An 11,257-nucleotide genomic window follows, 5' to 3' on the forward strand; every position below is an offset into this window, starting at 1 on the left:
ACATGGGATCTAGTTCGCTGACCAGGGGTTAAACCTAGGCCCCCTATATTGGCAGTATGAAGTCTTAGCCACTGGACCACCAGGGAAGTCCCACGTTGAAATCATTTCTAATCACTGTGTCATCTTGTGGAGTCATCACAGTGGCCCCATTTTACACGTGGAGGAACTTGAGACCTAGATGGTGAAAGTGAGGTACTCAGAGTCACATCCCCAAATGGGAATTAACTGGAAAAGCCATCCATCTCTTTATTGCTGGTCCCATCGTCTTCTGCCAGCCCCGCCCAGCTCTTACCCAGAGCTTGAGTTTGGACACGTGTCTTCCATTCCATCCTTCCCACCTCCAGCACCCCCCGCCCACCCCCACCTATAGCGACCAACCGATTTGCCATCCCCGGAACGAATGTTGAGGTCACCACTTCGGGAGCTGGAATTCTCCTCGCTGCCCAGAGCCCAGCTTTTGTGTTTGTTGTGTACACAAAGGCAGCCTAAGTTAGCACATGTGTTCGAGCGGCTTCCACCCCCCCGGCCCCTCTCCGGGGACCCACGGGGAATTCTGCTAAGATAATTATCTCCAACTGGGGTTTTGTTCAGTCCTCTGGTAAGACAAGCTCCCGTTTAGAATAATAAGGCTCTGCTATTGAAGGCTAGCTGGGAAATATTTTTCAAACAAGCAATTCACGTATGTGTTTCACATATGCCGCTCATTAAGGTTTATAAGACCTTTTGGTCTTCACAATAAAGCTTGTTTTTTTTAAAGGTTAAAGTCAGCAAGCCCCGGTTACTGCCAGCTCCCTGCTTCCCTCTTCAGAGGGGACAGAAGTCCTGGGAAGTGTTGAAAGGGAATCAAAGAGGCTGATGGCTCCCAACCCCATGAAGGGAGGAATGGTGACCCCGAGAAACCTCCCATCCACCCTCCCCCCACCCCACGAGCAGGAGCAGTACCTGGAAGGGAGTCCTCCTGCCTGAACCCCGCATGTGCAAGGCCTCGACGGTTTGGAAAAGACCACATCTTTATCTCAGTGACTCACAACCTGGCAGTGCCTTAGACTCACTGGGGACATTTGAGCAACACGCAGGGCTGGATTCCTGTCCCCCAAACCCTGATGAGGTTGATCAGAGGTGGATCACTGGATTGGGTCATTTTTAAAGCGCCTCAGGTGATCGTGGTGCACAGCCAGAGTTAAGACCTCCAATTAACTCCCAGGCCCTCCAAGCTGCCCTGTAGGCCAATGGGGCGGGAATCCTTCCCCCATCCTAGAGATGAGGAGAGCGAGGCCCAGGGAGCAGATGTGGCTGAACCGGGACTTAAGCCTCGCTCTCCAGACTCCTTCTTTCAAGGCCTCCTCCTTGTCATCTATGAGACAGAGATGGTGACAGCTTACCACTTACTGAGCCCCAGATCTTTGCACGTGCTGTCATTCAAGCCTCACAAACCACTGAAGTCGGTGTTAGAACAGCCACTTTGCAGATGAGGAAACCGAGACTTGGAGAGGTCAAAGGACATGATTCATGTCTCCCCAAATACAGAGGACTTGATCACAAAAAGTCCTGCAGGAGACAGGTACTATAGGCCATAGAAATTTAGCCATTAGGCTCCCAATTCTGAGAGCCTCTCACTCCTTACAGCACTCTTTAAACTCCCTTTAAGGTCTAACATTGGAATATGCACTGTTTTCCCCAGTTAGAAAAGTGTTAACAGCAATTGAGGGTGACACCTATTTACTCATGGTCCTTTGAGGTCCAGGGAGCCACCAGCTGTAGACTAAGAATCAGACACTCATCCATTCATTCCATGACTGGGGACCTACGGCAATGCAGAAAGAGGAAGCAGACGTTCATTTATCCTCTGCCTCCTCTGCATCACACACTGAGCTGGCTTTTTTACCTACATTTTAAACCTGTAATCAATCAGGCAGGGGTTGCCCTCCCCAATTCAAAGGAGAGAGAGCTGAAACCTGGTGCTGTGGTGTGACCTGCTCCAGGTCACAGAGCTTGGAAGAGTCAGATTAAAGCCCCACAGTCCACAGGCTCCCGCCACCCCCACCTCCTCCCTATGCTTGTCAAAATGGCAGGTGTGACCTGCCCAGACATAGAGAAGACTTTTGGGCAAAGCTGAAAACAACCAAGATAATTTAAAAGTGGGCGTGGGGGAAGGGGGACAGTTTTATTGTAACCTTGGTTGAATTTCATTCTCTTTGAAGTCACCGTTAATTTGGTACCAGGCCATTTTAATCAATTAGGTTGAAGCTGGCTATTTGTGAAACCACCAAGAGTGTGCTTGCTTTTGTTATTAATTAAGAGCATCATTCTTTTTAAGCGTTCTTTTATCAAACTGTTCTTTGCCTCCTGTTTCTTTTATTTTTTTAATTTTTAAAATTTTAATTTAAAGAATTTTTATTTTATGTTGGAGCATAGTTGATTAGCAACGTTGGATTACTTTCAGGTATTTTTTGTTGCGTTAGTCACTAAGTTGTATCCAACCCTTTTGTGACTCCATGTCCACCAGGCTCCTCTGTCCATGGGCTTTTCCAACTCCAGGGAACCTTCCCAATGCAGTGATCAAACACGCATCTCATCTCCTGCATTGGCAAAAAGATGCTTTACCACTGAGCCATCTGGGAAGCCCCTGTTTCAGGTATTCATCAGAGTAATTCAGGTTCTAGTTTCTTTCAAACATGGTCATGGGGGCGGATGAAAGGAGAAAACCATAAGTGAGGGAGACCTCAGGACCGGGAATCTGGAAAGCTGGGTCTGTTCCAGACCTGCCCCTGACCTTCAACATGATCTTGGACACTTGACTTCCGTGAGCCTCCGTTTCTTCCCCAAGTAGGAGGTTTTGATTTCTACCCCCGCTTCCTGTCAGGGATGCTGTGAGAATGGAAATGAGATGAAACAGTAAAAACTACAAAGGATTATGCAAATTTATCTTGTTGCTAAGGAAAGTATTACTACTAATATATAAAAACAGTTGGCTAACATTGGTAGGAAGCATGCACTATTATTCCCTGCTAGAAAAAAGTTATCAGCAACAATTGAGGGCAACACATATTTGCCCTTTGAGGTGTCCTTTGAGGTCCAGGGAGCCACCAGCTGTAAGCTAGGACTTAATCGGTTACTCTTCAATTCATTCCATGACTGGGGACGTGATGTGAGTCAGCCCTGGGCTAGGGAAGTGCTGAGATGAAGCAGGCACAGAGCAAAGAAAGAGCAACCTTCACCCACTCGACCAGTGAAGCAGAGTAAGATGAGGACATAACAGAAAGAAGAATTTCCATGGGATCCCAGAGAAGTGAGAAGTGGGTGGGTTGGGGTGAGTACATGCTCTGGGTGGCTGTAAGATTTGGTCAAGTTTGTGGTTTTCTTCCTGTGAGCTCTTCCTCTCAGCCTTCACCCTCCACCAGTGACTCCTCCAGCATCTCTCCAGGGAACTGAGCTGCAGAAAAGCTATAGGACTTCACATGACAGGGCCCTTTGGACTGGGCTAGCTGGTCTACCTCCAGCTGCTCTAAGCGAAGACCTCAGGAACTCCTCAGAGAAAAAACTCCCAAGGGAGCCTCTCAGGTCACTGTCTCAGGCATGTTCCATGTATTCACTAATTACTCTATCCATCCAACCATTCATTTCTTCACTCATCAGCTCCCACTGATCCACATACATTCAACCAGTTGACATCCATCAGTAAACAGTCCTCAGCATAACCTACACCTGGAATTCACTGTCATTCAACAGACATTTATTTGGACCCTGATATTGATGAGAAATTGTTCTATGTCACAAGGCCTTTTTGACAGATTTCTTCAGAAGCTTGCATAAATTCAACTCAACATTACCAAGGAAGTCCTTTCCTCTTTACACATCACTCATTACAGGAAATATAATTCACCCATCTGGCAAATATCATGACTCTTTAAGTGGATACAAAATATTCCATACTGCCTAACCTTTGCATATATAATATAAAATCCAGATTCACTTAACTGTTAGGGCTATAGGGACTACAGAGATCATCACAGATGACATAACTAAGGCCTAGAGAGCAGGGAGTAAAATGCTCAGGGTCATATAGGAGGTTAGTGGTGGAGCTAAGGCTCTTATCTCCCTATCCCAGAGCAGTCTTCAACCTCATATTATAATATGTTCTAATATTATATGATTTCTAGAATATGCCAAATGAATTTGAAGAAATCTCTTTTGGATTCTGTTTTCTTACCTATGAAAAAAAGTTTGCTACTGATTTCTAATCTACCTTCCAGCTCTGTTTCTAGATCTCTTTAAAAAAAAAAAAAAAGGAGGATTGGCATGTAATCATTAAAATGCCAAGGAGCAGAATGAATCTGCCTGTGGGTTCTGCTTAACTTTAGGACAGTTGTCTATTACTGTTGTTAGCCCATTTGGAGCCTTTGGTGGCTGGCCTGGGGATCCTAGGGCCAGGATGAAAGTGAGGTCTTCCATCTGCAGGTCTGGTCCATGCCCACTTTAGAGGCTTAGCATGTCTGAGTTTGAGCTACAGGTATCAAGGAAATGGGTAGAATTAGCCTCTTCTAAAATTAGCCTGGGCCTACAAACATGAGTGTCACACTCACATGCTTGATACCATTCCCAGCTCCAGCCTCCTTTGTCTTATGTAGCTGGTAGAGCTTGAAGCATCACAACTTCTGCCCATTGATTCAATAGAGCCAACCATCCATTCATTCAACCAGAAGACATCAACCACTGGACCTTGTCTAGTCCAATGAAAGCTGCTTTCCAAGATTCATAGAAATTTAGTCAAATGACCCTCCAGATAACCAGCACATTGAGGGTATGGGCTGTGTCATTCATTTGGCATCTCAAGTACCACCCATGGTAGATGCCCTGTAAGTGATTTTTAGTTGAATGGAATATCTGCTGGAGAACTTCTTACTGACTTGAAGGTAGTGGGCAAAATCACCTAACCTCTCTCTCACTTTTTTCATGTCTAAAATGAGAAAACTGGTAACACTGACCTGAAATGACTCTTGGGAGGCTTGGACAAGGAAATCTACATGGGAAAAAAAGACTTTGTAGAGGGAAGAGCCCTAAGAAAAATGTTAGCTCTTGTTCCTGCCATGTGGTATCCTAGAGGGCCAACCAGCAGAGAGGCAGCCAGGATCGGGAGAGACAAATCAGGCTGGGTAAGATCTTGAAAGGAAAACTTAGAGAAATATAGTATTTGGAACCTAAAGAGTAAGTCCTACACAAGAGCTGCCTGGTCATCCAATTGCTTTTCAATAGGAAAGAAAAAAAAAAAAGATAGACAAATGAAAGACTTTGTCACAGTCTAAATAAGAATTTTGATAACAAGCGAGCTTTTCTTCTTGCGGTTTTGGTGTGGACTTCAAACCAGATTACTAAGCAGTAATTCACCTCTGTGGAGTCCTTGCTATGCACAGGCCGTTTTCTGTACCTTATCCCATTTAATTAGGAATTTGAGGGAGATTCAAAACTGCCATCCCATAGTTATTTGGGTTCTGGAATCCAGGGATCTGGGAGGGCTCAGGTCAAAGGTTTTCCCATTATTAAAGTGTCCAGAATGACAGAAAGATCCAACGCCCGCCGCCTGACCTCCACCTTCACCTCTGTCCCTCCCCTCCCGCCGCCCCAGCCACGGTCTTATTCAAATAAACAGTCTCAGGTCCCAAGCGGAGTTCCTTCGAAGCCAGGGCAGCAATCCTAATTGTGGTTTAATGAGGCCCGGGTTTGCTCTGACCGGCTGTTTACTGAAGCAATTTCAATTTGCTCCTTCTGGCCAGAGGTGGTGGCCACTGGCTAGCCTGTGCAGGATAAATGTCACTGCGGCACTGGGGGAGTTGGGCCACTGCCCCCCCACCCCCCAAGTCCCTTCACTGAGCAGAAGGATCCCAGGAATAAGGAGAAGGAAGATGCAGACGTGGTCGCTAAGCTCCAGCAAGGCAGTAAGTAAAGGAGGGACAGAACTGTGAGAGAGGGGAGCAGGGGTGCTCCGGGGGCCTCTGGGTCAAAGGAAGAGCTGGTCCAGGAAGGCTTCTAGGAGGAAGCGTCATGTGGCAGCTGTTCAGGGTCTGATGCCATTCCAGAACCCAGAATGTGGTGTGCTTTCCCACAGCCTGTGGCCATCCCAGCAAGCTACAAAGGGCTTTCCTCACTCCCTGTGCAAGAAGTAACAGCAAAATTCTCTCAGTTGTGAAATCACAAAGAAACACACATTTTTAAAGTGACTTGTCCATTGTGACAGCTCCTTCTACAAAGGGAAGTGCTCCCAACCTGAAGGCCCAGCCTCTGCTGCTTTCAGCTTGTGATTTTTATCTGCAAGGGTTCAGAGGGAAGCAGCAGAGAAGAAAGAGAAGGGAGATGAGGTTTACTGAAATGTATACACAAATTGCATCTCCTTGACTATCCTAATTGGTCAATTCTATTGTCAATATCCAGAGGAGGAACCTCAGGCTTGGAGAGGCAGCCCTTCACTCAAGATCATGTGGTGCTGGATCCAGAACCTCCAGAATTATGCATTGACTCATTGATCACTGAGAGCTAACTACATGCCAGGCATGGCTCTAGGTGCTGAGGATGTATCTGGGAATAATCAAAGAGCCGGCCTCATGGAGATGAGATTCCAGGCAGGGAGACAGACCGTGAACACGTTGATATATAATATAATGTAACATCTGTAAGACACGTCTGACTCAAAGCTATGCTCTCTCTTCTACCACGTTCAGCATCCCTCGCAGACATGGGCATCTGGCCTCAGATGGTCCCTCCATCCTTTTTATTTCAAGGGCCCTGACGTTCAGGCTTCATAGCCTGCTGCCTATCCACACGCCCTCCATAAACCCTAAAGGTCCCTTTGAGGGTGTGTGCCATCCCCACAGAGCCATCACGGCATCAAAGAAGAACTCTGTTCTCTGCCTGATGCCTGCGGAGCAGCTGTCCTCCGCAGGCCTGGAATCCCCAAAACAAGTTGGCCCCTGGGGTTCTCCCGTCCTTCCTGGAGGTACCCTCTGAAGTTCCTGGCGAGGAAGTTCTGGTTCAGATAAAGGTTACCCAAATAGCTCCAGCAGCCCAAAATGTGGTGGGAGATTTACAGGAAGCGGGGAGGGGTGGTACTTCCAGGAGCCGTAAATCTCCCCTGCCCGGGGCTGGGGAAGAGAGTGCATGGCCGACACTAAATCAATTTCATTGGCGTGCTCCGCTGTTTCTGCACTTGGACGCTGGGCCCGGAGTGGGAAGGAAATAGTTGTCAAACATCAGGAATGATGAGGACAGACCCCGGGATCCGAGGTTGTGATTTCCTGTGGGCTGGAGAGTTTGCTTGGTCTTTTCTTGAGGGTCTGCTTCCCAAATGCCTCCGTCCGAGGAGTGAGTAGCCTAAACTCCATGGCCTTGGGTTCTAGACAGCATTGGCCCCTGGGGTCTTTTCACCAAGATCCTTCTCCTGGGCTCCCTCCAACCAGCTCTCTGCCTGGCTGGCTCTATCTCATCAGGCATATTTTAGCTCAAATGTCCCTTTCCAGAGAGGCTTCCCTGGATGGTCCATCTAAAATCAGCAGGAGGGGTAGACTGGGAGTTTGGGATAGATATGTACACACTGCTATATTTAAAAAAGATAACCAAAAAGAACCTACTGTAAATAGCACAGGGAACTCTGCTTGATACTCTGTAGTAACCTAAATGCGAAAAGAGTTTGAAAAAGAATAGATACATGCATATGTATAACCGCATCACTTTGCTGTACATCTGAAACTAACACAACACTGTCAACTCTGCATGTGTGTTCATTCACTTCAGTCGTGTCCGACTCTTTGTGACCCTATGGACTGTAGCCCACCAGGCTCCTCTGTCCATGGGATTCTCCAGGTGAGAATACTGGACGGGATTGCCATGCCCTCCTCCGGGAGATCTTCTTGACCCAGGGGTCAAACCCACGTCTGCCTTCATCTCCTACATTGCAGGCAGATTCTTTATCCACTGAGCCACCTGGGAAGGCCCGTTAATCAACTATGCTCCTATAAAGCAAAAATTGTATTTAAAAAATAAAGTCAGCCCGTGGACCCCACTGCTGTCTCTTTGGAGCTCTCTGGTACGCCTTTGTGGACAATCCTATATGAAGAATCCTGTTGATGGGATCACTGTGACTGTCTGTACATCCCCACACTGCCAGGTCCATGAAGACTCAGTTGTCTGCTATGGCATTCCTGGTATGTAGTGCAGGACTTAGGATATTGTTTTCGTTATTCAGTTGCTAAGTCATGTTCCACTCTCTGTGACCCCATGGACTGCAGCATGCCAGGCTCCCCTGTCCTTCACTATCTCCCAGAGTTTGCTCAAATTCATGTTCATTGAGTCAGTGATGCCATCCAACCGTCTCATCCTCTGCCCACCCCTCCCTGCTTCCCCTTTTGCCTTCAGTCTTCCTAACATCAGAGTCTTTTCCAATGAGTTGGCTCTTCACATCAGGTGGCCAAAGTATTGGAGCTTCAGCTTCAGCATCAGTCCTTCCAATGAATATTCAGAAGTTGATTTCCTTTAGGATTTGCTAATTTGATCTCCTCGCAGTGCTTGAACTAAGTATATAATAGGTGCTGAATAAAGATGCATTGACTCAAAGAATCAATGAATACATTAAGTACCAAAAGTCTTCCACCCTACTCTGCATCTTACATCCTGAGTAGCAAAGATGGATGGTGAAGGAGATGCACTTATTCAGCCCAAGCACTAGGCATGTCTTTTCACCAAAAGCAATCACGGTGTGTGCTCGGCTCTGGGAGAGATGATGACAGAGGCAATGACGTGTTTGGTGCTACAGAAAGAGCTCATGGAAGCAGAGCTCTTCCTCTGTTACCTGAGGGTCGGAAGCCCCGAGGTTGGGTTCTTGGGCGAACACGGCTGAGATGGCTGACCTCCGGTTCCTACCTGCTTCCTTGTGTTCTGCTGATTCCCCTTAGAGCCTCTCCAACTCCGAGGGCCAAGAGGGAGCTGCAGTCGGGTCCTCTCTCCCCTCTTGCCTGTCTGCTCGGCCCCCACGCCTCAGTCCTCCTCCTCTCTTGCCCCTCCCAGGTACAGAACTTCCAAAGACCTCTCTCCTTCACTTGTAAGAGGCTGGCCTTCCCGGGAGGCAGAGCTGGATCCTGGGCCAATTTAGTCAGAAGCCTTGGAAGGTCATCTGGCCCCAGTTTGTCATGTTTCTGATGAGTGAGTTGAGCCTCAGAGAAGAAAAGGGACTTTTTAAGGTCACACAGCATTAAGCAGAGGCCTGGGTGTCTTGACTCTAAGGCCAGTGCTCCTTGGGTCATGTCTACCTTCTTTCCTTGGAGAAGCTTGTTGCTCTGGGAAGGGATGGGGAGGGCAGTGACTGCCCCGCTCTATTGCAGAGCAGCCCAGGTGTGGTTGATGTGATGGAGAAAAGAGCATGGAAGAAACCTGGTCTACCTGCCAGGTGGCCGTGGCGGATGCTTCAGTGTCCGAGGCTCATTTGTAAAATCTCCCAGAGGTGAACCTGGAGACGAGGGAGAATACAGATGACAGGTCAGTGCCTGGTGAGGGTTAGTGTTCTTCTCTGTCGCTTCCTTTTTCTTTCATACAGTTTTTTGGTGTCTCTTCTCTCACTCCCCCAAATCCCATCTCTGCCTCCCTCCAATCACTCCCCACTCCCCAGCTTGCCAACTATTTCAACCCCCCTCATGTCTACTGTGGTCCCTGGTTTCAGGGATGTCCCTCCCTTACTACCTAACCCAATTAAAAACAATTTTTTTTTTTTAATTTCAATCATCTCTTCCAGGAAGCCTTCTAGGATTTCCAGTCCCATTTTGATGGGGAGAAAAATGTCTGACAACAGGTTCAGCTTCTCTTTCTGTTTATAAGTTTAAATGGCCAACAGCTTTCAATATTCATTCATTCACTCAACGCACGTTGTAGGCATGACATCAGCCTCAAGAATATAAAGACAAATCAGATAAGGCCTTTTCTCTCCAAGAGCTCCCAGGCTAGTACAGAGGAAGACACAAAGGCAGTTACATGATGAAGTGCTAAGAGGTTTAAGGAGCAAATCAGATCAGCTAGGTTAGTGCTAGCTGCTCTAACAATGAGCCCCCAACTGTCTGAGCTTAACACAATAGGAGGGGATTTCTCACTCATGAAACTGTCCAGTGCCTGTGTGCTGGTTGGCAGAAGGCCGAGTGGGAATGGTCATTGCCAGAGAGATGGGGCCATTTCTCCAGCCAGGGAAGGAAGGGACAGTTCAAGGGCAGATAAGTAAAGCCAGCACAGGGGTTGGTTTAAAGTAGAGCTCACAAGCTTGGTGCATGTGAAGTTGTCCTCATTCAGGCCAAGTCAACGATGGTCCTTTTTTTTATTTCCAGGGTGGAAATGTACAATTTCTTTTTTTTTAATCGGGGGATAATTGCTTTATAATGTTGTGTCCATGCATGCTGCAGTCCACGGGGTCGCAAAGAGTCGGACATGACTGAGAGACTGAACTGAATGTTGTGTCAATTTCCGCTGCACAACAAACTGAACCAGCTGTGTGTATACATATATCCCCTACTTCTTGAGCCTCGCTCCCCACCCCCATTCCCACCCCTCTAGGCCATCACAGACCGCCGAGCTGAGCTCCTGTGCTATACAGCACCTGCCCATTTTCAGCACCTATCCATTTTACATATGGCAGTGTGTATATGTCAATGCTTCTCTCTCAGTTCGTTCCAGCCTCTAGAAATGTACGATTTCAAAGAAGACAAGAGGGACACCAATTTGGGAAATCTCCTCATGGCTGGCTTGCCCTCTTGTCGTCAGGTCATTCAGCATGAGGGACTTGCTTTTAGGAAATGCTTCAGTCTCCACTTTCTGTCTTTGCTGTGTGGCTGGATGAAGTCCAAGAGACAAAAACACTAAAAGAGGGTGCGCTCAGCTCTGACTTGTGACGGTTGTCCCAGTAGGGAGGGTGGAAGGAACAGGAGAAGTGTCTGCCAATGGGGAGTCAGCCTCAAGTCTGCATGGGCATGTGCTTTGCAAGGTGATGGGACACCCAGCCTGGGGTGCAGACGACTTTTCAGGGAAAGACTCTCTGACCACATCCTATCAGGAAACTAGAGCTCATTGAGGCCAGAAAAGACCCTGATGCTGGGGAAGACTTAGGGCAGGAGGAGACAGGAGCGACTTAGGAGGAGATGGTTGGATGGCATCACTGACTCAATGGTCATGTATGTGTTTAGTCACTCAGTTGTGCCCGACTCTTTGTGATCCCATGGACTGTAGCCCTCCAGCC

The sequence above is a fragment of the Bos taurus genome, chromosome 11 (assembly GCF_002263795.3).
Source record: "Bos taurus isolate L1 Dominette 01449 registration number 42190680 breed Hereford chromosome 11, ARS-UCD2.0, whole genome shotgun sequence".
NCBI lineage: Eukaryota > Metazoa > Chordata > Mammalia > Artiodactyla > Bovidae > Bos > Bos taurus.